Below are 26,985 nucleotides of genomic sequence, written 5' to 3'. Positions count from 1 at the left end.
AATAGTTATACATAGAGGAAATCCCCAGAGACATGGAAATTTTGAAGACAGTCAGACAAAATGGGACATATATGTCATCTTGAACTAAGAAGAAAGGGTAGGGGTCTGGGACTTCAGAGGAAAAGATTGCAATGTTTAAGGAGAGTGGATGTTTGGTAATTGGATGTTTGTCCTGCCATCCAGATGGGTCACTCAGACTAAATTTATCTGCTAATAACTCTTATTTTTGGAAACCCCCAATTTAGATTCTTCTGAGTAGTTAAGAGGGGAGCAAAAATTTCTCTTAAGTCATCAGGGTCTCCATTGCCTTCATCTCAAAATCATCTTCATGTTGACATGGCCCTCTTTGGGTGGCCTTCTACATTTTTATCCTTTGAAAACTGATAAACTTAGACATGTTCAGCAAAAAGTCTCAATCAAGTTTCAAAACAAAATTCTATAACTTTCTCAACAAGCTATAAAGCAAATAATTAAGGGACTCCTGATTTTGCATTATTTTTTCTTGTATGAAATCCAGGACAGCTTAGAAGCCAGCAAAGCACAATGGTAACTATTAAAACATCTAAACTGAATCTTTGCAGACATGCTTTTAATGGGAGTATTTTTTGGAATAGTCTTCAAGCAGCTTTATTTAGAGAAAGGTTATGATAAACAATAACATATTTGCAAATTATATTTTCATGAATAGTTTTGAGGTTTCTGTATTAAATTGTTTAAACTAGAAAATTTAAAAAAATACTTTTATAACAACATATCAATGTTTTCTGCATTTGGGTCATTTTGTTATGTCACTTTGCACTTGAATCAATTCCTGAACTCCTCCATTTGATATAGAAATGAATTGTAGTCGGGGCACCTGGGTGGCTCAGTGGATTAAGCCGCTGCCTTCAGCTCAGGTCATGATCTTAGAGTCCTGGGATCGAGCCTCGCTTCTGCCTCAGCATCCCTGCTGGGCAGAGAGCCTGCTTCCCCTTCTCTCTCTGCCTACTTGTCATCTCTCTCTCTGTGTCAAATAAATAAATAAAATCTTAAAAAAAAAGAAAGAAAGAAAGAAGTGAATTGTAGTCTGGTGAATTAGATCAATGCTGTTTTAATATCTATTTTAAATTATTCAGTAAGATTTGCAGAGGTAATGAAAAATAAAACCCAACAGATCAAGTCAATATCTGTGCACATGTTGGATTGCGTTAGCTAATTTGTCCAAAGATGGTTAACATTAAAGATAGTCACAACATCCGACTAGGCAAGACACCATGTAACAATTGTCAGTAATCAAGTAAGTCATGGGATGTTTAAACTCATTCACATGAAATCTTTTGAGCAGTTTTGGGTTCTAATTAATCCTGCATAAATGTGCATAGCTTTGTGGCCCGATTTGCTAAAAGTGAATATAATAGGAAAGCAGATGACTTTTCAATAAATCCTTGCAAAGTCAGTGGTAGTAACTCCAAAATTAGATATATCATACTTGACAAAGTAGTTATGGTATATCGGTGCTACATTAATTTCAGCCTCACTTTTGTCTTGTCTATGACGAAAATAACACAGATGCCTTTTTGAGAAGAGAGTATAATGAAACAATAAAAATCCAATGCTGACGGAATCTGTCAATTGTTAACAATAAAATATTCAGAGCAATCAAGGTAGTGGCTTGCCATTGGTAAGGGATGGAGGAGGGAAATCAATATTTATTTTTCTGAGAATACCAACCTAAGCTTGTGGTATTGATGTTTTCAACAGGATGCAAAAGCTTTTCACTGAAAGACTTTCACTTGTTAAAAAAGCCACCTAAAAGTCAGTGTATGCATTAGGTTGAATATTATATCATGACCATAGAAATTTTAAAAGACTATAAAGTTTCTTGTGTTTAATATTTTCTTATGTCTGGATTCCAAACATTACTTAATTGACTATGTTGTGTTATACAGACTGATCAATTCCAAATACATACCTTTACTTCAACAGGCAGCTGTGCTTAAATAGAATTTTTTTCTTCTCTGTGGAGAACAAAAAAGCTTCTTATCCTCAGCTCTCAGCCTAAGATGCTCACTGATCACAGTGCTTATTGTTAGCACCTTTAACAAATCTCTGTTTTCTTCTTTGGCCTGACACCCTTGGGGACACATCTATGGATTAGAGAGACACTGCTGTGGGTGACTTTTGGTTGTTATTTAACTTTGATGCAGCTGAGACCTCTTTAACTAATGCTAGCTTGCTGACCTTTGGCTCCAAGTGGAAGGAATTCATTTGAAAATGAAATGTTTCTTGGAACATTCCCTGGTGTTAGAACCTTGATCTAAAAATGAATTGTTGTTTGCTCCCTGTTGACCCCTGTTTTCAGTGTACTCCATGACCTAACAGCATTTAAATAGCTATCATTTCCTTTTAAAACAAACTGGATTAAAGTGAGCAGATGTAGAATAATTGTTTCTTTATTAATTTTATTTGAAATGAACCTGCAAGGGACAGCAATATAAATGTTCACTTTCTCTGAAATCTTTTACACCATTTGATTATAATAACTAATTCAATCAGGTTTTTATGACAAATTATATTCAAATTATCTTTTGAATTTCTATTTTTTTCATTTCAATTAAATGATAAGTAGATTCTCAGGATACAGAGTGGCTGGTTAAGGCAAGAAAACAAGATACTTATGTAATAAAGTAGAAGGGAACATATTTGTTGATAGAGACAGGGTGATAAGGGGAAAGTGACCAGATGAATGAATTGTATAACAGGACATTTCAGCACTTGCAGTAAATACAATAACTAAATTCTTACTAATAAATTGCTGATGACTTTAGTATATATTGATATACTTTAGTACATATGATACAATGAAGGTTTTTCATGGTAAAATTGCCCTTTTTGAGAGGATGAATTATTTACATACCATCACCAATTTGTAGAGTTTTAAGTGTCAGGCATTCCACATTCTTGGTTTTTGTTTTTGTTTTTGTTTTGTTTTTTAATTCAGTTTGTCAGTCACCAAGACTCTACCCTAAATACATTTAGTCAAACATCCTTTACTGTATTTCAGACTAATAGGTCTTTCGGTCGCTCTGATGGGCCACAGACCCACAATGAGGTAGTCCTCCGTTTTCCACTGCGTGACCGTGATCTTAGCTCGATGATGACGTGAGCTAGCAGCTGGCAGGCCTGGTTTTACAGGTGACTGCCTTTACATTCCCTAGAGTCGAGGGGAAATAAAATCCCCCATGGCAATGACTATGTTAGCCTTTTCAGCTGTAATATGCCACTCCTACATTTTGGGGGGTTATGTTTAAATTGCTGGAGCATCCTAAGCCTGATGTCAATTAAAGAAACCCTAGTCTGTCAAGCCACAATCCAAAATAAAGTCCTTAACTGGATCTGATTAAAACAACAATAAAAACAAATAAATATACCATCCCCAATAACAAAAACAAGAGTAAGTACAAACTAGGATGAAATGTGGTGTTACTGTTACTGTGGACGCAAGTCTGGACTGCTATTATCTTGAAATGCTAGAACAAATTGCTTTGATCTGAAGCACCAGAGTTGGTCTAGCTGTCACAGTAACATAGAAATGTCCTTTTCATTCAAAGCAAATAAAGGTCCTAAACTGTGTGTTAGAGTAATGAATGAGCCAACAAAATTCATGTTTATGTTTGATGTGCCCTGAATATTCAGTTTTTCAGCATGTCATTAAACACAATTATTTTATCTGTTATAAAAATGTCATTTTCAGTTAATGTACCTCATTTTGTGTAGGTTTCTGCTTAGAATAAAATGTATATTCAGGAGTTTTCTGCATTTTCATTCTAAAAGATGTGCTTACTCTGTGTGGATAACCAAAAACAATGGAAAATAATTCTGACTAATTAAGAAAAATATGGGGCGCCTGGGTGGCTCAGTGGGTTAAAGCCTCTGCCTTCAGCTCAGGTCATGATCTCAGGGGCCTGGGATCGAGTTCCGCATCAGGCTCTCTGCTTGGCAGGGAGCCTGCTTCCTCCTCTCTCTGCCTCTCTGCCTACTTCTGATCTGTCTCTGTCAAAGGAATAAATAAAATCTTAAAAAAAAAAAAGAAAAATATATTTGAGTTACTAAGTTGGTTATTAAGAAATACTCATGTGTGACAGAATGGGAGAAGATATTTGCAAACAACATATCAGATAAAAGACTAGTGTCCAGAATCTATAAAGAACTTAGCAAACTCAACACCCAAAGAACAAATAATCCAATCAAGAAATGGGCAGAGGACATGAACAGACATTTCTGCAAAGAAGACATCCAGATGGCCAACAGACACATGAAAAAGTGCTCCATATCACTCGGCATCAGGGAAATACAAATCAAACCACAATGAGATATCACCTCACACCAGTCAGAATGGCTAAAATCATCAAGTCAGGAAATGACAGATGCTGGCGAGGATGCGGAGAAAGGGGAACCTTCCTACTCTGTTGGTGGGAATGCAAGCTGGTGCAGCCACTCTGGAAAACAGCCTGGAGGTTCCTCAAAATGTTGAAAATAGAACTGCCCTATGACCCAGCAATTGCACTATTGGGTATTTACCCTAAGGATACAAACGTAGTGATCCAAAGGGGCACATGCACCCGAATGTTTATAGCAGCAATGTCCACAATAGCCAAACTATGGAAAGAACCTAGATGTCCATCAACAGATGAATGGATCAAGAAGATGTGGTATATATACACAATGGAATACTATGCGGCCATCAAAAGAAATGAAATCTTGCCATTTGCGACAACATGGATGGAACTAGAGCGTATCATGCTTAGCGAAATAAGTCAAGCAGAGAAAGACAACTATCATATGATCTCCCTGATATGAGGAAGTGGTGATGCAACATGGGGGCTTAAGTGGGTAGGAGAAGAATAAATGAAACAAGATGGGATTGGGAGGGAGACAAACCATAAGTGACTCTTAATCTCACAAAACAAACTGAGGGTTGCTGGGGGGAGGGGGTTTGGGAGAAGGGGGTGGGATTATGGACATTGGGGAGGGTATGTGCTTTGGCGAGTGCTGTGAAGTGTGTAAACCTGGTGATTCACAGACCTGTACCCCTGGGGATAAAAACATATGTTTATAAAAAAAATAAAAAAATTAATTAAAAAAAAAAAAGAAATACTCATGTGGTATTTAGAGATACATAAATCAATGGTTCAAGACATCATTACACAATTTGTAGTATGAGTGTAAGCATACATTTACATTTAAAACCTTTAAAATTTGCCTAAGTTAATATAATCATTAAGCAATTTGACATTTTGTATTTTCAGCGTTTATTGTTGCAAAACCTGCATGTGATTATTGTTACAGAACATTGTGTCTGATGAGAATATTTGCACAACACTGAACCCATAAGCAGAACACTTCCTACCACTTTCTCTGAATATCTTTAGGACGATCCACCTTCACTGCGGTTGGCCAGGAAATTACCACATTTCCTCCTAACTGGTCTCTTTCCACCATGATCCCATTACCTCTACTCTCAGCACCACCACAGCGCGATCCTATTAAAACGTCCATTGGACCATACCCACGCTCTGCTCAAAACCCTCCAATGCTCCCTGCCCCATATGGAGTAAAACCTCTGATAAAAATAACCCCAAAAGCAAACAAACAAAACAGAGGGTAGGGTTTTGCTGAAGGGTTGGGCTCCATTTCACTTCTCTGATCTCACCTCCTGCACCTTTTCCTTCAGGTAGACTACACCAGCGCAGCTACCCTCGTGTTTCTCGCAAAATTGTTTCTTCCTTAAGGCAGGTGCTCTTGATGTTCTTTCTAGAATTCTCTCCCCCCAGATAACCATATAGCTTCCCTTCTCACTTAATTCAAACCTTTATTTAAATATAACCTTTTTGGGGGCGCCTGGGTGGCTCAGTGGGTTAAGCCGCTGCCTTTGGTTCAGGTCATGATCTCAGGGTCCTGGGATCAAGTCCCGCATCAGCCTCTCTGCTCAGCCGGGAGCCTGCTTCCTCCTCTCTCTGCCTGCCTCTCTGCCTACTTGTGATCTCTGTCTGTCAAGTAAATAAATAAAATCTTTAAAAATAAATAAATAAATAAATAAATAAATAAATAAATATAACCTTTTTGGCAGAGCTTTTACCAACTTTCTTAAGAAAAATGTTGTGCATACTGTCATGGTATTGCCTGTCCCACCTTCAGCTCTAAGTTTTCCTACGACACCCAGTACCATCTAATAAGTTAGGGTCTTATCTGTCTCTTATCTGTCTTAATTCGTCTAGGTCAGTGAGGGCAGGGATTTTATTAATAGCTGCAATCACAGTCCTTAAAACAATATCTAACACAGAGTAGGTGCTTAATAAATATTTCTTGAATAAATTAGTGGGTGACTGAATAAATGTCATTTTATTTGGGTTTTATCAAATATAGGAACTTTATCTCCCAGGTGTCCCAACACTAGTGCTTAAACCGATGAATTTTGTCTTTGGTGGATGCAGTCCAAAGTGGGAACCTCAGTGTTAGTAATAAACTTAGCAAATGCTATGCCTCTAAAATAGGGGCCAAACAAAATACAGCATCATGACATGACGACCTCACAGAAAGGGCAAGAACTAGAAGCTAGCAAATCTTGATATTATTTCAAATTATGCAGTATCATCATAACTATTTGATCAACTGTTTTCAGCTTTACCTCTTTATGTCTGAAATGAGAGGACCCTGAATTAGATCAAATGTTCTGAGTCCTGGAAATCAGGAATTTTTGGACTGTAGGTGAATTTGGGAAATTCTTGTAAGAAGTAAATGCATGTAAGTGTGCATCTAGTTAGTGGATTGAATAACATTTAGGTCAATTAGATGCATATACTTCTGTTATTCAAGTATGTATATATTAAAATATATATATATTTTTTACTTTTTTAATTGTATTATTTGCATCAACATGGATGAATGGGATTGGAGGAGATTATACTAAGTGAGATAAGTCAAGCAGAGAAAGTCAGTTGTCATATGGTTTCACTTCCTTGTGGAGCACAAGGAATAACATGGAGGACATTAGGTGAACAAAAGGAAAAACTATGTGTTAGTATAAATTTTAAAATTAAAAAAAATACAAAACCGTATAAAAACACAAACTTGATAAGATCTTGAAATGTGTTGGGTACTAGCCTAAGTTCTACAAACTGGTAGTAAATGCTATGTACAAATGATAATAATTTAGTTTCCATCTTTGAATCATAAAATTGGTTTCTGAAACATCAGAAAGCAAAAGAATATTTAGAGAAAAGTAATTTGCTTCTTAATTAACACTACCTTTGATTTTCAATTCATTATAGTGAGTAAAAGATTCTTTCTCAGCTATTCTTCTCTTTCTCTAATTTTTAACTTATAATAATATTTAATTCCATGTGATTTTCATAAGCCTTTTAGAGGTAAATCTGAATCTAATTTTTATACTAAAAAATCTCTTATCTTAATTATTTTGTCCTATTATATCCTGTGATATCAATGTGTTTCTAAATTATGAGGATTTAAGGTAGCCTAATAAGTAAATTTAGGCAAATGATAAGTTAAATTTTTAGATATATTATCATTCTCTTAGTTTGTTAACCTTTCTGTTACAAATATTGATCACTTTTCCAAAATGAATCAATATACACTTCACTTGTTAAAGAGTACATGTAGAATTATTGTGGCATAGAATTCAGAAGTATGCTTGAATTTCATTTGAGTCAATTGCTAGGCTTAAATGAAAATTAGCTGTATTTCTAAAAACACAATATGTTTATAGCTATATAGCTATATCTCAACTTCATGTTCAGAAAGTTGCTTTCTAAGGTACTAATTAAGGTCTACATTTTGGAAATGAGATCTACAACTGGAAGTTTCTACATTTTTATTTATAATGTTATTTCACTCTCTTTAGGCAGTATTGTGATATTTATAATTTCTTATCATTGAGTGTATCTAAAAATATAGTGTTTATAGAATAAGTACATTTCAATGGCTTTCATATCTACAGAATAAACCCTGAACATAATGCCTGTCAAGTTCTGGACTTTTAGTTTCCTAGTCTCATTTTATTCATGTTTCAAACACTAAGCATTCATTGTAAAGTACTTACTGTCAGAATCACTAACTTCTATCACACCTCCATGTCTTTAAACCTGGTTTTCCTACTTCCTATTCTTTTTCTTGATTTTTCTCGTCCTTTTTTTTTTCACTATCTCACAATGTGATAGATACAAATGATCTATTATTGAACCTGCCTAGATTACTTTCTTAAATAAGATGAAACATTATTTTGTTTTATGCCTCTTGATAGAGGTGTAGCTAATAACTTTGAATAAGTTCAGATAGAAATATAAATGTGAGAATTCCTATCATATCTATTTACTGGACTCTTTTTTTATGAGGATGCTGTTGATATCCTCAAGATGCTTTCAGGCTAGTGAAAAGTTTCTGAAACCTTAGAGAGGACTCTGAAACCTTTCAGAACAAGCTGAATATATATTGAAGAAGTGCAGTGAGAGTAACAGCAGACAAAGATAGGAAGGTCAGGTTTTGAGTGACTTACAAGAAATTCAGTGTTGTTATTTTCTTCTCTGTGTAGATGATGAGACACCGCTGAAGACTGCCGACGCTCTAGGAGGTATTTACATTAACATGGGGTATCTGGATTTTAGCTGTTTCCAGGAAACCTCCCCTACTTCCCAACCCCCCAAAATATCTGGAGGCTAAGAATCCAAAGTGTGGATTGTTATTTTTTTGGTGCTTTTTGAATTTTTTTCTGACAGAAGAGTCACTATATTGGGATTTTCATTAGTGGTTTTGCCACTTAAAAGTCATGGTTTTGGTTTTTTTTGTTTGGTTTGGTTTTTTTGTTTTTGGTTTTGGTGTTGGTTTTGGTTTTGGTTTTTGGGTTTGTTTTTTTTTTTTTTTTGACAAGAGGGTTGGGAAATATTTCTTTAGGACTAATGTTTTTCATCTATAAAATGACAATAATCATACCTCTTATATTAGCTCAAGATTATATGGTGATGATCAACCAATTTATCTTAAATGATTTGGATATTAACCCCTTCATAAATATTTTCAGCAGCAAGACGGTACAGGAATCTAAAGTTAAAGTTCTGGAGTGGTTGAATATAGGATCAAAACATTTTTTAACCATTTTAAGCTTTAATTTCCTTACCAGTCTAGTGAGGGACTAAATCCTACAACCTACAGTTTCTTATATGAACATGAAAACATGTGGAAATAGTAAGCAATCCAAAATGTCATGAGTTTTTATTACTAGTATTACATTTATAAATAGTTTAATTGTTTCTAAGGTATTTTCTCTTCTTTTTTCCATTCTGTTCTCGATGGAGGGAAGGAGATCCCTTCCTATATAAGAACATTTATGGGGCACCTGTGTTGTTCAGTTAAGTGTCTGCCTTTGGGATCGATCCCCTGGGATTGATGCCCGCCTTGGGCTCCTTGCGTAGTAGAGAGCCTGCTTCTCCTTCTTCCTTTCCTTCTGCCTGCCACTTTGCCTATTTGTGCTCTCTATCAAGTAAATAAAATCTTAAAAAATATATATAAGGGACATTTGTATGACTTCTGTGCCTATTTTTTCCTCTCTTCTTTTTTAAAATATTTTATTTGTCTATTTATTTGACAGAGAGAGACAGAAAGAGAGAGGGAACACAAGCAGGAGGAGTGGAGAAGGGAGAGGCAGGCTTCTCGCCAGGCAGGGAGCCTGATGCAAGGCTAGATCCCAGGATCCTGGGATCATGACCTGAGCCAAAGGCAGCCATTTAACTGACTGAGCCATCCAGGTGCCCCCCCACATTTTTTTAAGTAACATAATTTACTAATTCAATAATATTTTGCAAAATGATGGATCAAATAATTTGAGTGATAAAACTTAAATCTTTATTCATATAAAAATAATGAATTTTTCCTGTAATTTTTATAATAGATCCAACTGCTATTTGAAATATATACATTTTAAATGACTTAAATTTGTTAAAACATGTTTTCTCTATGAAATAAAATAAAACAATATAACATGATATTGTATAAATAAGCTACATTTAGTCATATAATTAAAGTTAACCTATGAATTACTCTAGGACCTCACAGAAATGGTGAATGCAAATATTTTAATAAAAAAATTAATAATTCTGCATGCCTATCTAGAAAGGAAGTTGGAAAAGTGAGAGCTATATATATGTGCATTTTTAAAAAAATTTTTATAAACATATAATATATTTTTACCCCCAGGGGTACAGGTCTGTGAATCGCCAGGTTTACACACTTCACAGCACTCACCAAAGCACATACCCTCCCCAATGTCCATAATCCCACCCCACTTCTCCCAACCCCCCTCCCCCCAGCAACCTTCAATTTGTTTTGTGAGATTAAGAGTCACTTATGGTTTGTCTCCCTCCCAATCCCATCTTGTTTCATTTATTCTTCTCCTACCCACTTAACCCCCCATGTTGCACCTCCACTTCCTCATATCAGGGAGATCATATGATAGTGGTCTTTTTCCGATTGACTTATTTCACTAAGCATGATACCCTCTAGTCCCATCCATGTCATTGCAAATGGCAAGATTTCATTTCTTTTGATGGCTGCATAGTATTCCATTGTGTATATATACCACATCTTCTTTATCCATTCATCTGTTGATGGACATGTAGGTTCTTTCCATAGTTTGGCTATTGTGGAGATTGCTGCTATAAACATTCAGGTGCACATGTCCCTTTGGATCACTACATTTGTATCTTTAGGGTAAATATCCAGTAGTGGGATTGCTGGGTTGTAGGGTAGCTCTATTTTCAACTTTTTGAGGAACCTCCATACTGTTTTCCAGAACAGCTGCACAAGCTAAGTATTCGGCTTATGAATTTTGCTTAGGTTATGATCTCAGGGTCCTAGGATTGAGCCCAAGTCAGGCTCCCCACTCTGTGGGGTGTTTCTTGGGATTCTCTCAATCTCTTTCTTTCCTTTTGCACCTCCTCCTGCTCACACACTCTGTCTCTCTCTCTCAAATAAGTAAATAAATCTTAAAAACCAAGAGAGATAGAATAGATTTAAAAAGCATTTGAACATGGTGACTTATTCTGCCATTTTTTAGGCAATTTTGAATGAGTTTGTATATCATAGGGTAGTTCTACTTTCAACTTTTTGAGGAACCTCCATGCTGTTTTCCAGAGTGGTTGCACCAGCGTGCATTTCCACCACCAGTGTAGGAGCGTTCCCCTTTCTCTGCATCCTCGCCAGCATCTGTCATTTCCTGACTTGTTAATTTTAGCCATTCTGACTGGTGTGAAGTGATATCTCATTGTGGTTTTGATTTGTATTTCCCTGATGCCGAGTGATTTGGAGCACTTTTTCATGTGTCTGTTGGCCATCAGGATGTCTTCATTGCAGAAATGTCTGTTCATGTCTTCTGCCCATTTCTTGATTGGATTATTTGTTCTTTGGGTGTTGAGTTTGATAAGTTCTTTATAGATTTTGGACACTAGTCCTTTATCTGATATGTCGTTTGCAAATATCTTCTCTCATTCTGTCAATTGTCTTTTGGTTTTGTTGACTGTTTTCTTTGCTGTGCAAAAGCTTTTGATCTTGATAAAATCCCAATAGTTCATTTTTGCCCTTGCTTCCCTTGCCTTTGGCGATGTTCCTAGGAGGATGCTGCTGTGGCTGAGGTCGAAGAGGTTGCTGCCTGTGTTCTCCTCAAGGATTTTCATGGATTCCTTTCGCACATTGAGGTCCTTCATCCATTTTGAGACTATTTTCATGTGTGATGTAAGGAAATGGTCCAGTTTCATTATTTGCATGTGGCTGTCCAATTTTTCCAACACCATTTATTGAAGAGGCTGTCTTTTTTCCATTGGACATTCTTTCCTGCTTTGTCAAAGATTAGTTGACCATAGAGTTGAGGGTCTATTTCAGAGCTCTCTATTCTGTTCCATTGATCTATGTGTCTGTTTTTGTGACAGTACCATGCTGTCTTGATGATGACAGCTTTGTAATAGAGCTTGAAGTCCAGAATTGTGATGCCACCAACTTTGGCTTTCTTTTTCAATATTCCTTTGGCTATTCGAGGTCTTTTCTGGTTCCATATAAATTTTAGGATTGTTCGTTCCATTTCTTTGAAAAAAATGAATGGTATTTTGATAGGAAATTGCATTAAATGTGTAGATTGCTTTAGGTAGCATAGAAATTTTCATAATATTTATTCTTCCAATCCAAGAGCATGGAACATTTTTCCATTTCTTTGTGTCTTCCTCAATTTGTTTCATGAGTACTTGACATTTTTCTGAGTATAGATTCTTAGCCTCTTTGGTTAGGTTTATTCCTAGGTATCCTATAGTTTTGGGTGTAATTGTAAATGGGATTGACTCCTTAATTTCTTTTTCTTCTGTCTTGTTGTTGGTGTAGAGAAATGCAACTGATTTCTGTGTATTGATTTTATATCCTGACACTTTACTGAATTCCTGTATAAGTTCTAGCAGTTTTGGAATGGAGTCTTTTGGGTTTTCCACATGTAGTATCATATCATCTGCGAAGAGTGATAGTTTGACTTCTTCTTTGCTGATTTGGATGCCTTTAATTTCCTTTTGTTATCTGATTGCTGAGGCTAGGACTTCTAGTACTATGTTGAATAGCAGTGGTGATAATGGACATCCCTGCCGTGTTCCTGACCTTAGCGGAAAAGCTTTCAGTTTTTCTCCATTGAGAATGATATTTGCGGTAGGTTTTTCATAGATGGCTTTGATAATATTGAGGTATGTGCCCTCTATCCCTACACTTTGATGAGTTTTGATCAGGAAGGGATGCTGTACTTTGTCAAATGCTTTTTCAGCATCTATTGAGAGTATCATCTGGTTCTTGTTCTTTCTTTAATTAATGTGTTGTATCACGTTGATTGATTTGCAGATGTTGAACCTACCTTGCAGTCCTGCAATAAATCCCACTTGGTCGTGGTGAATAATCTTTTTAATGTACTGTTGAATCCTATTGGCTAGTATTTTGTTGAGTATTTTCGCATCTGTGTTCATCAAGGATATCGGTCTATAGCTCTCTTTTTTGATGGGATCCTTGTCTGGTTTTGGGATCAAGGTGATGCTGGCCTCATAAAATGAGTTTGGAAGTTTTCCTTCCATTTCTATTTTTTGGAACAGTTTCAGGAGAATAGGAATTAGTTCTTCTTTAAACGTTTGGTAGAATTCCCCCAGGAAGCTGTCTGGCCCTGGGCTTTTGTTTGTTTGGAGATTTTTGATGACTGCTTCAATCTCCTTACTGGTTATGGGTCTCTTCAGGCTTTCTATTTCTTCCTGGTTCAGTTGTGGTAGTTTATATGTCTCTAGAAATGCATCCATTTTTTCCAGATTGTCAAATTTGTTGGCGTAGAGTTGCTCATAGTATGTTCTTATAATGGTCTGTATTTCTTTGGTGTTAGTTGTGATCTCTCCTCTTTCATTCATAATTTTATTTATTTGGGTCCTTTCTCTTTTCTTTTTGATAAGTCTGGGCAGGGGTTTATCAATCTTATTAATTCTTTCAAAGAACCAGCTCCTAGTTTTTTTTATTTGTTCTATTTTTTTGTTTGTTTGTTTGTTTCTATTTCATTGATTTCTGCTCTGATCTTTATGATTTCTCTTCTCCTGCTGGGTTTAGTGTTTCTTTCTTGTTCTTTCTCCAGCTCCTTTAGGTGTAGGGTTAGGTTGTGTAATTGAGACCTTTCTTGTTTCTTGAGAAAGGCCTGTACCACTATATATTTTCCTCTCAGGACTGCCTTTGCTGTGTCCCACAGATTTTGAAACGTTTTGTTTTCATTATCATTTGTTTCCATGAATTTTTTTCAATTCATCTTTAATTTCCTGATTGACCCATTCATTATTTAGAAGGATGCTGTTTAGTCTCCATGTGTTTGGGTTCTTTCCAAACTTCTTCTTGTGATTGAGTTCTAGCTTCAGAGCATTGTGGTCTGAAAATATGCAGGGAATGATCCCAATCTTTTGATACCAATTGAGTCCTGATTTAGGACCGAGGGTGTGATCTATTCTGGAGAGTGTTCCATGTGCACTAGAGAAGAATGTGTATTCTGTTGCTTTGGGATGAAATGTTCTGAATATATCTGTGATGTCCATCTGGTCCAGTGTGTCATTTAAGACCTTTATTTCCTTATTGATCTTTTGCTTGGATGATCTATTTCAGTGAAGGGAGTGTTAAAGTCCCCTACTATTACTATATTATTGTTGATGTGTTTGATTTTGTTATTAATTGGTTTATATAGTTGGCTGCTCCCACAATAGGGGCAGAGATATTTAAAATTGTTAGATCTTCTTGTTGGACAGATCCTTTGAGTATGATATAGTGTCCTTCCTCATCTCTTATTATAGTCTTTGGCTTAAAATCTAATTGATCTGATATAAGCATTGCTACCCCTGCTTTCTTCTGATCTCCATTAGCATGGTAAATTGTTTCCCACCCCCTTACTTTAAATCTAGAGGTGTCTTCGGGTCTAAAATGAGTTTCTTGTAGAAAACATATAGATGGTTTTTTTTTTTTTAAATATTATTTATTTATTTATTTGACAGGCAGAGATCACAAGGAGGCAGAGAGGTAGGCAGAGAGAGAGAGGGAAGCAGGCTCCCTGCTGAGCAGAGAGCCCGATGCGGGACTCGATCCCAGGACCCCGAGATCATGACCTGAGCCGAAGGCAGCGGCTTAACCCACTGAGCCACCCATTCTGATACCCTGTGTCTTTTGATTGGGGCATTTAGTCCATTAACATTCAGGGCAACTATTGAGAGATATGAATTTAGTGCCATTGTATTGCCTGTAAGGTGACTTTACTGTATATGGTCTCAGTTCCTTTCCGATCTCCTACTTTTAGGCTCTCTCTTTGCTTAGAGGACCCCTTTCAATATTTCCTGTAGAGCTGGTTTTGGTGTTTGCAAATTCTTTCAGTTTTTGTTTGTCCTGGAAGCTTTTTATCTCTTCTTCTATTTTCAATGATAGCCTAGCTGGATATAGTATTCTTGGCTGCGTGTTTTTCTCGTTTAGTGCTCTGAATATATCATGCCAGCTCTTTCTGGCCTGCCAGGTGTCTGTGGATAAGTCTGCTGCCAATCTAATATTTTTACTATTGTTTGTTACAGACTTCTTTTCCCAGGATGCTTTCAGGATTTTCTCTTTGTCACTAAGACTTGTAAATTTTACTATTAGATGATGAGGTGTGGACCTATTCTTGTTGATTTTGAGGGGGGTTCTCTGCACCTCCTGGATTTTGATGCTTGTTCCCTTTGCCATATTAGGGAAATTCTCTCCAATATTTCTCTTCAATATACCTTCTGCTCCCCTCTCTCTTTCTTCTCCTTCTGGAATCCCAATTATTCTAATGTTGTTTTGTCTTATGGTGTCACTTATCTCTCGAATTCTCCCCTCATGGTCCAGTAGCTGTTTGTCCCTCTTTTGCTCAGCTTCTTTATCCTCTGTAATTTTGTCTTCTATATCACTAATTCTTCTTCTGCCTCATTTATCCTAGCAGTGAGAGCCTCTACATTTGATTGCACCTTATTAATAGTTTTTTTGATTTCAACTTGGTTAGATTTTAGTTCTTTTATTTCTCCAGAAAGGGCTTTTATATCTCCCAAGAGGGTTTCTCTTATATCTTCCATGCCTTTTTCGAGCCCAGCTAGAACCTTGAGAATCATCATTCTGAACTCTAGATCTGACATATTACCAATGTCTGTATTGATTAGGTCCCTAGCCTTCGGTACTGCCTCTTGTTCTTTTTTCTGTGGTGAATTTTCCGCCTTGTCATTTTTTCCAGTTAACAGTATATGAAGGAGCAAGTAAAATACTAAAAGGGTGGCAAAGACCCCAGGAAAATATGCTTTAACCAAATCAGAAGAGATCCCAAATCATGGTGGGGAGAAAGGGGATAAAAAGAGGTTTAAAAAAAAAAAAGAAAATGAATAAAGAAAAAATATAAAAAAGAAAATATATATATATTAGATAAACTAGTTAAAAATGTTAAAAAAGAAAAGGGTAAGAGTTAAAACAATTAGCAGAAGAAGAAAAAAAATTGAAAAAAAATTAAATTATCTGTAAGACATCATGGGGAAAAAGCCATGAGTTCCATGCTTTGCTTTCTTTTCCTCTGGAATTCCGCTGCTCTCCTTGGTATTGAAACCGCACTCCTTGGTAGGTGAACTTGGTCCTGGCTGGATTTCTTATTGATTTTCTGGAGGAGGGGCCTGTTGTAGTGATTCTCAAGTGTCTTTGCCCCAGGCAAAATTGCACCGCCCTTACCAGGGGCCGGGCTGAGTAATCCGCTCGGGTTCGCTTTCGGGAGCTTTTGTTCCCTGAGCACTTTCTGTAGAGTTCTGGAAGACAGGAATGAAAATGGCAGCCTCCCAGTCTCCATCCCAGAGGAGCCGAGAGTTCGGGACCCTCCTCAGCCCTCCTCCTCGGCTCGCACTCCTCAGTGTGCCTTCAGAGAAAAGCACCCAATCACTCCCATCTCCCTGGCCTCCAGCCGAGGTCCGAGCTCACCAAGCCTGTGACCAGTTCAAGGTAACCCCAAGCTGAGAGTTCACTCCTCGGCTCTGTCTCTGTAGCCGGCTTTTCTGTTCTAATACGTGCAACCTCTGCAACACTCAGACACCCCTGATCCTTCTGTGACCTGCAGGACCAGAGGCCATGCTGACCCCACATGGGCTTCACCCCGGTTTGGCTTTTGGAGAGATGTCCCTCAGTGGAACAGACTTTTAGAAGTCCCAATTTTGTGCTCCATTGCTCTGCCGCTTGCCAGGAGCTGGCCCCTTCCCCTGCAGTCTATCCTCCTGTTGCTTTGGATTCACTTCCCTGCCACTCCTACCTTTCAGAAAATGGTTGATTTTTTTGTTTCTAGAATTGCTGTTCTTCTTCTCTTCAATCTCCCATTGTATTTGTAGGTGTTTGCAATCTTTAGATAAGCTATCTAGCTGATCTCCTGCTAGCTGAAGTAGTCTCAGCCTGCTACTTCTCTGCCATCTTGTCTCCTCCCCCATATGTGCATATTTTTAACAACCCCTTTTGTTTCTGGAATAGGCCTTACATATTTCTTGGCTTTTAAGAAAGCTATGACCCACTGAAGAGTTAAAGAAACTAAAATGTAAGAAAATATGAGCTTATTCAAAATATTGATTACTAATACTGGATTCTGTCTTATTCTCAAATATTAAAATATTTACACTCTTAAGAACACTGTATGAGAAAATGTTTTTGCCATTCCATGAAAAAAACACCTTGAACTAATAACAGGACCTTAGTTAATTCTCACAGCTCATATTTTAATAATTAATGTAAAAATTATACATTTTACATTGTATTGGTTGTGGGAATTAAGGTTGTTATTTACATTCATCATTTGGAAGTATTTTATAGAGGAATTTAAATGAGATAAAGACGATCTTAAAAGACCTTTTTAGTGCCATAAGAATTCTTTGCACAATTTTATGGTGCCTTAATTCACTGTGGAAGTGACCCAATTTAATAACTACATTCTTTTTTAAAAAAAGAAGAAATCAAAAGTTATACAATATATTTGGCATAATTCTACAATTACTCTGATGATTAAGATTATTTGTTAACTTGATTGATCTGAGGAATGTCTGGATAGCTATAAAATAAAATTTCTATGTGTGTCTGTGAGTGTGTGTCAGGAAGAGATTAGCAATAAATCAGTAATCCAAGTAAAGGAAATATGCCCTCACCATATGGTGGGCATCAGCTATTAGTTTGAGGATCCAAATAAAACAAATAAAGTCATAGGAAGATGAATATTCTTCCTGAATTAGGATATCTATCTTCTCTTGCCCTCAGACACTAGAGCTCTGGTACTCAGGTTTTTGAATTCTGACACTTACAGACACCAAAGTTGTGGAGCAAACATTTCCTAGTTGATTGTAAGAGGTAATAGTGAGATAAGACATTCCAGTTTCCATCCTTTATCCCAGGGTCCATGAATCCTGTCAATAGAAACAGACACAATATGCTGGTTATGGATATAGAGCATATGGCATTCCAGAGAGCCTTGATTTTGCCCCACAATGTGTTACTACCCATCTAGGGTCATAACTAAGTCTTCTGAAAACCATACCACTGTTATAAAGGCAAACTATTACAAGAAGTATGGCACAAGCTAAGACTAGTATGGTAACCAGTTTTTGAGATGGCCCCCAATAAATCTGCCTCCTGGAATTACGCCATATAGAGTTCCCTCTCATGGGCCAAGCCAGAGTTATTCTGTATAAAAAATAGAGTATGCATGAGTGACAGCAAGTCACGTCCAAGATTAAGTTATGTAAGTCTGGCCTGTCACTTCATCCGGCCTGTCACTTCATCCGGGAGAGCTCGTATTATAAGCAGCTCACTGAAGAGCTCCAGGTAGTAAAGAACTGAAGCCAGCAGCTTACAGTACTGTGAGTAAGCATTTGAAACAGATTCTCCAGAGTGACACTCATGGGAGATACCTATTAGAAATCCTGAGTCAGAACCACCAACACTTCCTTGGTTTCTGACCTCCAGAAAATATGTAGGAAAATCAATGTTTGGTATTTTAAATTTCTAAGTTTGAGGCAAATTGTTACATAGAATAAATAAGCATATGGCAGTAAATTTCATGATCATGGAATTATACTTCTTTTACTAAAAATGCATTCTTTGGTCAGAATCAATATGTAGAATTATAGCCCAGTGAATTATGCATTTTGAAGTCCACAGAAAGTGGCCTTGGCAGAAGCACTGAGGACAGGGAAGGCAAATTCATATTGAAGGTAAGTTTATTTCATTGTGAACAAAGTTCTGCTCTTCATGGTAGAAGTATTCTTATGCAACAACCTATCACCATGTGAGTAGCTGATTTTCCCCCAGTATATTCTCTACCCGCCCACTTCCATCATAGAAATGTACCATTTCTACAGCTCAGTGATGGTCAGTTCAAGTCTTGACTGATTTATGAATTTATATCTCCAGTTATGTTTAAGTGTGTCTCCTAGAAACATGGGAGTGGAAATAAAAATGTTTTTCCTATCAAGTTATCTCTACCACTTTGAAGTTGAGTTCAGTCTTATTTATATCAACAGATAGTTCTTCTGAAACACTGTGATCTGCATCAGTATAAACATCACAATATAGTACACAATATAAAGCAAGAATGGGACAAATTTGACAAAAATATTGAATAATCCATTACCATAATGGAAGATTTAAAAGTATCTCCCTCCAACACAATCTCTGTATCCAGCAGATAGAAAATTAGGAAGAATATGGAAGGCAAGAATGATACACAACAAATTTTTTCTAACAGTTCAATTACTTCTAGGACTAGATAGAACTCTTGACAATTTGAAAACTGAAAGATAAAAAAAAATATTCTCAACAGGTTTTAATTTAGAAGTACACACACACACACACATATATGTGTGTATATACACACACACATACAACTATACAACACACACACACTCAAATATATACATATACACTGAGTTAGAATATTGTTGTACTTTCCTACAGACATGTCTTTACTGAGCAAAAATCTTCTATTGTCAAGGGAAAATAACACAAACTCTGAACAAATCTGAGAAGCAAGAAAGACTAGATATATTTTTAAAAATAATTATATACAAAATAATGCAAATATTATATAAATGTGATTTTGTTCATTTTTGCTGCAGTCACATTCTTTAAGCTTTCATTGAGCTTTAAGACACATGATTAAGTTTATGCTTATGAAATCACTTATGCTTGTGACAATGGAAAACAGTCTGTGCAAAAAGCACTTGAAATTAAATTAATCATTGAATTTTTGTAGTGGAATTATTTTGTATTACAGTTCTCCTCATTGTAAGGCTTATGTATCAGTGGAAATTATCTCAGTGAATATTCCTATGGTGGATGGTTTTCAATATGGAATATTGTTTTTAATTTTCCATCTATGGCAAAACCTCTATTTCTTTTTTTCTTATATATTTTACTTATTTATTTGAAAGACAGAGATCACAAGTCAGTAGAGAGGCAAGCAGGGTGGGGAAGCAGGCTCCCTACTGAGCAGAGAGCCCAATGTGGGGCTGGATCCCAGGACCCTGAGATCATGACCCGAGCCGAAGGCAGAGGCTTTAATCCACTGAGGCACCCAGGCTCCCCAAAACCTCAGTTTCTTTACATAGTTTATGCAGGTGTGACAAATAAAAATATCAAACTGGTGTCAGAACTTTTCTTTTTATTTTTTAAGTCATTAATTTTAGTTTCTAGATAATTCAATTTTTAAGTGAGGGCATAAGAGACAATTTTTTATTACTGCAGTTATAGTCTTTTCCATATATTGACATGATAAAATAGAAAGTAAAATTTATTTTTCATAAATATAAGTATATATCTACATATTTCTATTGTTATTTTTAATCCAACATTGACAATATTTGGTATTTTTGTTTCCTATTAAACTAGTTTATAGAACATATACTGTACATGTTAATCATGGGCCCAAATTATGTATCACTCTCATTAATTTAAGTATTGATTATTAAGGGACGCCTGGGTGGCTCAGTTGGTTAAGCGGCTGCCTTTGGCTCAGGTCATGATCCCAGTGTCCTGGGATCGAGTCCCACATCGGGATCCTTGCTCGGCAGGGGGCCTGCTTCTCTCTCTGCCTCTAGCCTGCCACTCTGTCTGCCTGTGCTTGCGCTCTGTATCTCTCTCTCTCCAAAAAATAAAAAAAAAAATCTTAAAAAAAAGTATTGATTATTAAAGTAATAAAAGTAGTACCTTTCAATATTTTTCTAGAATAATCCTGTGAATATATAGTTTTAGTGTTTTAAGTTTCTTCTTTATTTAGTACATTAATCTCAAAATAAAGTATCTTTTCTCAAAAGTCTTTCTCCAATATTTATCAGAACTCATGTCCTTAAATGCAAATCCTTATAGACAAAGATGAAATGTCATGACCACACTTGTTTGTTCTTGAAGACAAGTAAAAATATAGCCATATAGGAAAGAAATAGCAATTATTTTATTTGCAGAGCTAGAATTCAATAAAATTTTAATATGCTAATTTCCCTCAAGGAATTAGATTTTGGAATAAATATTACATACCAACTAGGAATAAAAGCTCTTTCCCTGTTTTCAAATTGATTACAATCCAATCTGATTTAATAGTAATATGTAGAGGGTTCACAAATAGAAACTTAAGAATTATGAGTCTAGACAATGGAGATATGTTGGGAGGAATTGACCACAGGGAAGATAAACAGAGCAGATGATCCCTGTTCAAAATGTGAACTCCATTGCAACAAAACATTTTATCTATTTTGGTGTTACAAGAACAGTGCCTGACATTTAACTGAATTTCCAATGAATATTTGTTGAATAAATAAATGAATATTGGATATAAGTTAGACTGTCCAGTTTGCAATCAAGCCAGCTCCAACTGGTCTGGATCTCCTGGAAAGTCAAAGGTCATAAAAAAGAATAAATAAAACTACTCTCCCCTAGTTTTCTTGATGAAATTAAGTTTTACAAAATAATTGTTAGGCCCATCTATCACCTATGGCAAATACTGTATCCACATTATTTTTATGAAAAAGTCCAAGTTTCTAAACAAAAGTATAATTCAATATTTTATTTTCAGTAAGATTCAATAAGTATCAATATTTTTCAACTTTAGGTTTAAATTTATCTTTTGAAAAGTGCTTTAAGGCAATGCCTAGTCATCAAATTGTGTCACCTCATAATTCAGTCTATTCTTTAAGAGAAATGTCAACAAGTTCTTTTATAACTGCAGTGCCATTGTTACATCTAACAAGAATAACATCAATTCCTAGGCATCATCTCCCACTTGACCAATGTTCAAGTATTCTTTTTTTTTTTAAAGATTTTTATTTGTTTATTTTACAGACAGAGATCATTAATAGAGAGGCAGGCAGAGAGAGCAGGGCAAGCAGGGTCCCTGCCGAGCAGAGAGCCCGATGCGGGGCTCGATCCCAGGACCCTGAGATCATGACCTGAGCTGAAGGCAGAGGCTTAACCCACTGAGCCACCCAGGCGGCCCCTGTTCAAGTATTCTTAATTCCTCCTAAAGTATCTGCAGCTACAGTATTATATAGTTTATTGTTTCAAAATTGGACCTAAATGGACACATTCAGAATGGCTGTTTCAAAGTCATTTACTCAAAGACTTGAAGAAACAATATATAAATCCTGTTAATACCATCTGTTCACAGTGGACAGAGTTGATAAATCTGTACTTTTGCTAATATATCACTTGTTCTGATCCACAAAATTTTAGAAGTTGGAAGTTTCGAGGAAGTAAATGTAATTTAGTATATTTTTACACTGTATAGATTTTAGAAGAAGAATAATGTAGAAATAAATAAATTTAACTAGTTCTTTTGCTAAACCATTATGTTAATTTATTTGTTCACTGGATTTTCCTGCATCTTGTTTATTCCACATATAAGATATCACAAATTCTCCTTAAAAACAAAGATGGAGCTCTTATTAGAAGTATGTAAGTATTTTTTTAATATGTGAAATGCATTACTCAAGTTATAGTTCAAAATCAAATTAAAAAATATTTAATCCACTTATTAAGAACCTGCCACATTATAGGCTAGACCCTGGGGTAATATCCATAAACAATAAGTAGCTTATCTTAGCATGTTAAACCTTAATGGTTGATGGTGTATGTGTGTGTAAAGGGGGCTAGGAATGTGGGAAGCTGAGAGCCACAGCAGGAAAATAAATTAAGAGTGATTATAGATACACTTATGATTAAATGATACAGGGATACCTGGGTGGCTCAGATCCTTGGGTGTCTGCCTTCTGCTCAGATCATGATCTCCAGGTCCTGGAATCAAGCTCCATGTCAGGCTTCTGGCTCAGCTGGGAGTCTCTCCCTTTGTTTCTCCTGCTGCTGTGCTCTCTCTGTCCCTCAAATGAATAAATAAAATATTTTTAAAAATAAAATTTATTTATTGCACTATGGGGACACAGAAAAGAACCTTTTTAAGGAACTAATCGAAAATTAGCCCCATAACAAATATTAAATAATGAAGTTGCCTTAAACTGTCTGGCTTACACCTTTAAATGTAAAAATTGATTTAGTGTTTACAACTTTACAATTTGAATATCTTTTCTATTTGAAACATAGATCACCATCCAGTTTTAACACTATTTTGCTATGAAAGTGAAGACATGCCATTTAGCAGTATTGCTAAAATAAATAAGTTACTTCTCTTGTCTTCAGATTTCTCACCTAGATGTTGAGTGAGTGTGTTGGGCTTTAGTTTTCCATAATTCCTTTCAGTTGCATATATCCATGATTCCATTTTTAAAATTTTTTCTTGAGAATGAACCTAATGTTAGTTCATTTTTTGAAAGGTATTCTTTAAAAAAAATTTTTATTTATTTAACAGAGAGAAAGAGAGAGAGAGATACAAATAGGCAGAGAGGCAGGCAGGGAGAGAGGGGGGAAAGCAGGCTTCATGAGAAGAGAGCCCAATGGGGCACTTGATCCCAGGACTCCAAGATCCTGACCTGAGCAGAAGGCAGAGTCTTAACCCACTGAGCCATACAGGCACCCTAGTTCATTTTATTCTTCAGTTTTCATATAACAACATTAAGGTTCAATGACCACATGCTTAATATATGTCTTAATATTTCAAATATCACCATAATTATGTCATGCAAAAAAATATATAGTAGCAGTAATATGGCTTAGGGCCTAAATACATATGCTGCTGCTTTTCCTTCAAATTTCTTAATGTTTACCACTGGCAAGTAGTGGAAGTATCAACAAGACAACATTTTCAAAAATGGTCACAATATCTAGAAATTCCTATTCCTAAATTTCTGTCAGCTACAGTAATCTGTAATTTTAAAGAACACATAACTAGATTCTTGTAGTTAGTTAGGTTTAAGAATCTATAACATTGATCCAAGCATTCTTAAGCAAGGTGGTCTTTAGCTTCCAGGTGTTTGAATTCCTTCCCAACTTTTTCTTGTGGTTGAGCTCCAGTTTCAAAGCATTGTGATCTGAAAATATGCAGGGAATAATCTCAATCTTTAGGTATCAGTTGATCCCTGATTTGTGACCCAATATGTGGTCTATTCTGGAGAAAGTTTCATGTGCACTCAAGAAGAAGGAGTATTCTGTTGCTTTAGGGTGAAATGTTCTGTATGTATCTATGAGGTTCAATGTGACATTCAGTGCTCTTGTTTATTGATTTTCTGCTTGGATGATCTGTCTGTTACTGAGAGTGGTGTGTTAAGATCCCCCACTATTAATGTATTCATATCAATATGACTCTTTATCTTGACTGACAGTTTTTTTTTTTATGTAATTGACTGCTCCCATATTGGGGGCATAAATATTTGCAATTGTTAGATCTTCTTGGTGGATAGACCCTTTAAGAATGATGTAGTGTTCTTCTGTATCTTTGACTACAGTCTTTAGTTTAAAATCTAATTTATCTTATGTGAGAATCACTAAGCCTTCTTTTGAGGCCCATTGGCATGAAAGATGCTACATCATCCCTTCACTTTCAGTCTGGGTGTATCCTTAGATTCAGAATGGGTATCTTGTAGGCAACATATGGATGGGTCTTGTAGTTTTATCCAATCTGCAACCCTGTGCTGTTTTATGGGTGCATTTAGGCCATTCATGTTGAGAGTAATTATTGAGAGATATGTTTTTATTGACATCATGTTATAGATTATTTTTATAGATTTCTGTTCAATTGTATTCTTGGGTTATTTCCTCTATTATAGGACACCCCCCGCTTAATATTTCTTGTAGTGCCAGCTTGGTGGTCAGATACTCTTTTATACCTTCCTGGTCGTGGAAGCTCTTTATCTCTCCATTCATTTTGAAAGTCAGTCTTGTTGGATGAAGTATTCTTGGCTGCATGTTCTTCTCATTTATTGTCCTGAATATGTCTTGCCAGCACTTTCTGGCTTGACAGGTTTCTGTGGACAGATCTGACATTATTCTGATGGGCCTTCTTCTGTAGGTAAGGAATCCCTTCCCCTTAGCTGATTTTAAGAGCTCCTGTCTAAAATTATGATTCATCATTTTCACAATCAGGTGTCTTGAGGTCTTTCTAGATTCTATGATCTTGGGGGGAAACCTTTCTGCCTCTAGCACAAGAACACTGGTTCCATTCACCAGATTGGAAAAACTTTCATGGAGAATTCATTCAACAAATTCTTTTCTTTTTTTCTTCTCCCTTTCTTTCTCCTTCTTTCCTTCTCCTCCCACTCAGGGATTCCAATAATTCTGACATTGGAACATTTCATGGCATCATTTATTTCCCTAATTATGTTTTCATGGCTTCTAAGTTGTTTGTTTCAGGCTTCCTCCTGAACCTTTTTTTTTCTATCAGTTTGTCCTCTAGATCACTAATTCCATCTTCTGCCTCAGTTACCCTAGCTGTTAGAGAATTTAGATTAGATTGGAATTCATTGAGAGAATTGTTAACATCATCTTTGGTCATTTTCACTTCTGCCCTAATCAATACCATTTTGTCATTAAAGGCTTTCTCCAACATAACCATTGCCTTGGTAATTGTTAGCCTGAATTCCATTTACAACATAATATTTATGTCCATATCCAATAGCTCTGATGGCAAGGGCACAGTGTCTGAGTTTTTCCTCTGTTGGACATTCCTCCTTCTAGTCATTTTGGTGAGAGATGGCTGAAGGGATGTGTAGCTGAATGTATCAACCATGGTGCAGGCAAGGTGCACTCTGGAATGCTTCTGAGCAACTGGGAGTACACACACACACACACACACACACGAGAAAGAGGGAAGAAAAAAGAAAAGAGAAGACCCAGCCTGAATGGGCCCCAAAGGTAAGATTTATAAAGTATACAAACAAAAACAGACAAACAAAAAGACCAACAAAAGTAAATCACAAGGAAAAAAATAAAAAGAACCCAGCAAAAATGAACTCCAAATATAAGATTTATATACTATCAGAGGAAAAACAAATACAGAGAAATACTGACAGAAGAAAAAGATGAGAGGGTGGTTATAAATTCTCAGTGTGGGTAAGGAAGCTTATTTTGTTTCTCCCTGGATGATTCTTGATATCTTTGTTAAAGGACTCAACTTTCCTGGGATAAAGGGGAATTAAAACCAGGAAAACAAAGAATAACTTAAACAATTCATGGAAACCAATGAGAATGAAGACACTTCAGTAAAAAACCTATGGGATACAGCAAAGGTGATTCTGAGGGGGAAATACATAGCCATCCAGACCTCCCTCAAAAAATGGAAAAATCCAGAATATACCAGATATCTGTACACCTTAAAGAACTGGAGAATTAATAGCAAATTAAGCCAACTCCACACACAAGAAGGGAAATAATCAAGATTAGAGCAGAGATCAATGAGATAGAATCTAGAGTATGGTAGAACACATCAGTGAAGCTGGAAGATGTTTTTTTTTTTTTGAAAGAATCAATAAGACTGATAAACTATTGGCCAAACTAATCCAAAAGAAAAGAGAGAAGACCCACATTAATAAAATTACAAATGAAAAGGGAGAGATCATAACTAATACGAAGGAAATAGAAACAATCATCACAAATTATTATCAACAGTTATATGCCAATAAGTTAAGCAGCCTAGATGAAATGGATGCATTCCTGGAAACCTATAAACTTCCAAAACTGAATCAGGAAGAAACTGACAACCTGAATGGACCTACCTAGTAACGAGATTGAAGCAGTGATCAAAAACCTCCCAAAACACAAGAGCCCAGGACCTGACAGATTCCCTGGGTAATTCTACCAAATTTTCAAAGAAGAAATAATACCTACTCTCCTGAAGCTGTTTCAGAAAATTGAAGCAGAAGGAAAACTTCCAGACTCCTTTTATGAAGCCAGCATTACCCTGATCCTCAAACCAGACAAAGATCCCACCAAAAAAGGAAAATTTCAGACCGATATCCC

The sequence above is a fragment of the Mustela erminea genome, chromosome 8 (genome assembly GCF_009829155.1).
Source record: "Mustela erminea isolate mMusErm1 chromosome 8, mMusErm1.Pri, whole genome shotgun sequence".
NCBI classification, from domain to species: domain Eukaryota; kingdom Metazoa; phylum Chordata; class Mammalia; order Carnivora; family Mustelidae; genus Mustela; species Mustela erminea.
The sequence above is the reverse complement of the archived record's forward strand: the minus strand, read 5'-3'. Positions refer to the sequence as shown.